Raw genomic sequence first — 6000 nt, 5'->3', positions numbered from 1 at the left:
CGGGGTAACATTACACTTGACACGCACGTGTGTTCTGAATGCATCGCTATGTGTACCGCCAACCACAACGCAAATGGGATATATTTTACATCCACACATTCATTAGGGAAGCAGATAACTCATATACTCATATAATTGTAGCCTACGTTCCTACTTACACTTTTACCATGGTATCTGTGTGTAAAGAAATGTACAAATTGAACACACACTAGTTGCCAAACTGCCAAATGAAGTTATAAACAATATGATAAACACTAGATGGACCTGTCCACGCTTTCTTGTGAACTGTCTTCCCTTTTCGAACCGTAATCAGTTCAAAATTGCGTTTCTCTCTAAATGACCTTAGTTTAATTTCCTTTCTCCCGTCATTACTATTAAATTTCGAAGGCACAACATACGACATTTTTTAATAAAATACAATTCACGGTGAATGGCGGCGTTGGTAATTCAGCTGGTGAAAAAACCTTATTATGTTAGTAAGTAATTCATGCTTTCATTTATCGATTTGATTGATTTAACATAAAGTGAATTTTATTTTATTGTTTGGAAGGCTAATGTTTTATTTTTCCGTTGTTTGTTTATATTATATTTTGGATGCGCGTTATCATATACTAGTCCAGTACTCCAGTACTCTTGTGTGCAGCCACTATTTAAATTTTTCTGTCTTTTGTGATTTATGTCTTTATTTTGTCGTTGTTTTATTTTGCATTGCATTTTGCATTGTTAACAGGCGCCCAGGAAAATTTGTATTGAAATGGTTTATTTCTCAATAGAAAAAATGGGAGTAATTTGGGGTTTACCATTACATAAGAATCATTATATTTTTGTACAAAGCACGTGTCAAGATCTTATAATAATGATGTGTAACTAGTCAGTCTATTTGCTGTAACAGATCATATTTCGACGAGAAGAATACCATCTACGAGTTCTTCAATAAATATAAGTTCAGGGTTCATTTACTGAACCGACGACATTCTACTAATTCATTTATTGTTTATATAGTACTAGGCAGAAACAGAAATATTGTATTTCATATTACATACCATGCCACTTTTGCTTAACAGTTGAGACTTATAAACTGATAATGGATTGGAGATTTTGATATAATCGTCAATAAGCTTGTACACGTGTATCATGACACCCTTCAAGCAAATCAGTTTAGTTTCAGCTTAAATTTTGTCAACATCTTTTGTCCACGCAGGTATAACATATTCCAGAATAAATCCGTATATAAATAACAGTTGTGATTGGTTTAAATATCTTGAGATCAAGATCGTTTTCAAATTCAGTACATTTAATACTGTGTCCAGATTGAAATTGAATACAAGAAGCCAGGATGTCTTTTGCGAATTGCATGTACTTTACTTCAATGTTGAGACCAATTGTTACGTCACAGCCTATATATGTTCAGGATACAAATGATGCGCTTAAAAAACTAGAGTTATTTTGTTTCACACCAAATAAACCCAGATTTTTATTTTCTATGGATGTAAAATCATAATATACATCTATCCGGCACACTGATGACTTTACAACATTTTCTAAATAAAAGGGCAGCTAAGGATCCTCCTCCTACGTTTATGTTGGTGCGCCTAGTGGAATTACTTTTGAACGGGAATTGCTTTTCTTTTAATGGTAAACATCATATACAACAACGAGGTGTTGCAATGGGTAGTTGTTTTAGTCCGAGCTATGCATGTTTATTCATGTCATATCAAGAGGAATTAATTTTTTTCTTCTTTTCAAGGCACTAAACTAGAATAATATGTCTGGTAAATTGATGATGGCCATGGTGCCATATCAAGCAGTCTGGATGAATTATTACAGTTCATCGAGTTTGTTAACAACTTTAATCCTGCCATACAATACACACATGAAATATCAGAAATAACACTACCATTTCTCGACATTTCTACTAGGGTTGACGGTGATCGGATTTCTAATTCAATTTACACGAAACCTACTGGTTCACATTGTTATTTACAGTATGAATCTTACAGTATGAAACTCCATATCTTATTCACAGTTACTCCGTGTACGTCGTATTTGCAGCGATGATACTGATTTCCGTAACCAGGCGGATAATTTTCGTGATTACTTCAAAAAACGGGGTTATCCTCGTAATGTCACTGGGAAAGCATTGCTCAAGATTATGTCAATGTCAAGATCAGATTGTAATGGTTCTACGGTTTCCCATGGCAATCAGGATCGTGTAATTTTGGCACTTACATACTATCCTTTAAATGTCAGGATTAAAAATATAATGTATAAACATTTTCACATTTTACAGACCAGCGAGGAGACTAGTTCCACGTGTCCACAAATGCCTACTACCGCCTGGCGTCGTGACAGTAATTTAAGGGGGTTATTGGTACATACGGGGGAAAGAGGAGATCCAGATAAATATGGTTCTGTCCCTGTAATCGACCCAGGTGTAATACTTGTCCTTTTATTACAGACTCTAATCGTATATTTGGTCCCAAAGGAGATGTTGTGGTCAATAATGCTTTCAGTTGTATTACCATGTATGTTGTATATTGCATTTCATGTAATAAATGCGAGAAACTTTATATTGGTTCTACAGTTCGTCGATTGGGTGATCGGTTTGCCGAACATCCACGACAAACAAGACAGAAAGATAATTTTTATCCGGTTTCACTTTATTTTTATTCTAGTGGACATAACATCACAGATATGGTGTGTGTGTTGTCAATGGTAACGAGAATCAGCTCAGGCGTGTCGAGAAGGAAACTATATTCCGCCTTGGAATAAAAGAACCCCATGGAATTAACAAACATTTCAACTCATTTGTTTAGCTTACTAACATGCGCGTAACATGTTTTATTGTGGAATCATTTAGTGACTCTATTTTATAGTTCCTGTGCGTTCTTACGTTCCTATGTTCTACCTGTACGTTTAAACATTTTCTTCTATGCTATCAATAAAGAGCAATTATCTTCTATATATCACATTTATCACTCCAAGCAGAGTTTATTAATTTATAAACTACTTTATCTATTTTCAAGCAGTGATTACTGAAGCATAATTTACATTGTTTTTCTTTTAATTTTACTGTTTGCATAGATATTACTCTACACCGCTTTTTTAGTAATGTGTTTGTTGAGCCATGGCTGTTATATAATTGTTTTATTAAAGCGACAATACCTACATGAATTTTTGTTTCATAAAAAATGATAAATGTTTTTATTGCATTTTTTGTATATTATAATCATTATATTTTTATACAAAATAAAGTTATCCTCCTCCAATCGTTCACATGAAAAATATGTACACTCCCTTTAAAAACACCCCCCTGTAATTCATGTCCAGCCTCTCACCTCAAACCTTGCTAATAGTGCAAAGTGTGCATGGAATCATGGGAAGAAACGGTGTGCATTGCCATGTGATAACCATTATAAAGGTGAATGATAAGTCATACTTGTTTACAACTCTGGAAGGACAATTGGAATCTACCAGGTGTGCTTGTGATTTACATAACAAAGGATGTCATCATAGACAGCTGCTAGCAAGACCACATTATAATTGGCTCCTGTGGAAACCCAGGTGGTGTACCTAAAACTGGGCCATTTATTCCCTATAAATAGGCTAGATTGAGGACAGTTGTGGATCAACATTTCAATTGAGTACTATGTATGTTGCTACTTCGATACTGTGAGACAAGTTTCCTTTCTGTGAGACTTGTATGAACTGCTCTGCCATCTCCTGCTGTCAGAATAACCCTCGAGAATAACAGTGTTCCTTGGCAAGCAAGACTCCTGTATCACTTCGACGTTGTGTTGCAGAAGCGGCCATTGACGTCTATTTCCTCGTCCAGAAACTGTGAATTATCACTAATGCAAACTTCCCTAGACAATCACCTATTTTAGTAAGTTTATGCATTGTATTATTCTGAGAAGTAAGGCGGCAAGTGATAGTAGCTTTAACTTGATATTTTGGTGTATGTCTATTTCATTTCCAGTACTATTATCTTGTCTACCCCATTCTAGCAGTGAAAGAACCCTCTGTCCAGTGTGAATCCTTTGAATGTCAATATCAATACGCAGGCCTTACACTGTGACACGCATCTTCAATGATAAGTATACTTCGAGATAATAATAGCAATTGCAAAGTCCAGACATGGAATCTGTCATCGTGTTCTACCACATATAATATATGAAAATACATATTACCACGACGTGACTTCCCCACTTCAAGCCTCACTATCCAGATTATAGTCAACGTGGTGGGGAAGAGGAGAGCAAGTGGAATTTCTCCAAAGTTCAAAGAGCAAAATCAAAGAAAGCTTAGTAAGAACTCCCATGTGGTGAGAGTATTGGAGACACATTAAATATAATTTGAAATTACTTAGCTGAAAACTAATTATGCAAATCAGAAAATTAATATGAACAGATTTGATTGTAAAACTAATGAGGTCTGCGCAATGTAACAAAAAATCTATGTACCAAGTTTAATTGAAATGTGATTAGAAGCAACAAATTATGAATTATTATGCTAATTAGGGAATTAATATGAACAGATTTTTACCCCAAACTAATTAGGTTTGTACATTGTCCTAGAGCATGTTTGTACTAAGTTTCATTGAAATGGAATAATTAGTGAATAATTAGTACTTTAGATATCAGTGTGAAAGCTTAAAATTGGTTAATTATGCAAATTAGGTAATTAATATGTACAGATTTTAACCCACAATTATCCAGGTCTGTCTATTGTCCTACAGCATCCATGTACAAACATTCATTGATATGTGATGATTAGTACCTGAGATATCAGTGTGAAAGTTGGAAATTGGTTAATTATGCAAATTAGGTGATTAATATGCACAAATATTTACCGAAAACTAATTGTGTATCTGCATAATTCTAGATTCATTGAAATGTAATGATTAGTACTTTAGATATCAGTAGAAAAGCTGAAAATGAATTATGCAAATTAGGTAATTAATATGCACAATTATTTACCCTAAAACTAATCAGGTCTCTGCATAGTCCTATAGGATCTATGTACCAAGTTTCATTGAAATGCGATGATTAGTACTTGAGATACCCGTGAAAAAGCTGAAAATTAACTAATTATGCAAATTAGGTGATTAATATGCACAAATATTTATTCGAAACAATCAATGTCTGCATAGTCCTTGAGTATGTAAGTATCAAGTTTCATTGAAATGTAATGCTCACTACATATATCAAAAGCTGAAATTTAATTAATTATGCAAATTAGGTAATTATATGTATTGATATTACCATAAAAACTATCAGGTCTGTGCAGTGTCATATGACATCTATGTACCAAGTTTCATTGATACTTGAGATATCAGTGGAAAAACCGAAAATTTACTAATCATTATGCAAATTAGGTAATTAGTATCCACGGATTATTACCAAAAACTATTCAAAACCTAGCATTAGTTCAGAGCATCTATGTACCAAGTTCCATCAAAATCCAATGAGTGGTTGTTTAGATATCAGTGGAACAGTCATGGAACCACTAAAAAATAGCTAATTATCATGCAAATTAGGTAATTAATATGCACGGATTTTTACCAAAAACTAACCAAATCTGCGCATATGTTCAGAGCATCTATGTACTAAGTTTCATCAAAATCCAATGAGTGGTTCTTTAGATATCAGTGGAACAGTCATAGAACAGCTAAAAATTAGCTAATTATCATGCAAATTAGGTAATTAACGAGCATGAATTTTTACCAAAACCTAATCAAATCTGCGCATTGGCCCAGAGCATCTATGCACCAAGTTTCATCAAAAACCGATGTATGGTTCTTGAGAAAGCAGTGGAACAGTCGGACACACATACACACACACATATACACCCATACACACACCCACATACATACAGACACACTAACTGCAAAGACTCCCATTATGTGCTTCGCACATGGGAGTCAAAAAGAATGTATACAGATTGTTCTAGTGTCAGAGACAATCGTAATTCGTTTGCAGATAAACGGCGTCGCTATTT

Source organism: Saccoglossus kowalevskii, chromosome 2 (genome assembly GCF_978046115.1).
Source record: "Saccoglossus kowalevskii chromosome 2, keSacKowa6.1, whole genome shotgun sequence".
Taxonomy (NCBI): Eukaryota; Metazoa; Hemichordata; class Enteropneusta; family Harrimaniidae; genus Saccoglossus; species Saccoglossus kowalevskii.
Note: the sequence above shows the minus strand (reverse complement) of the source record.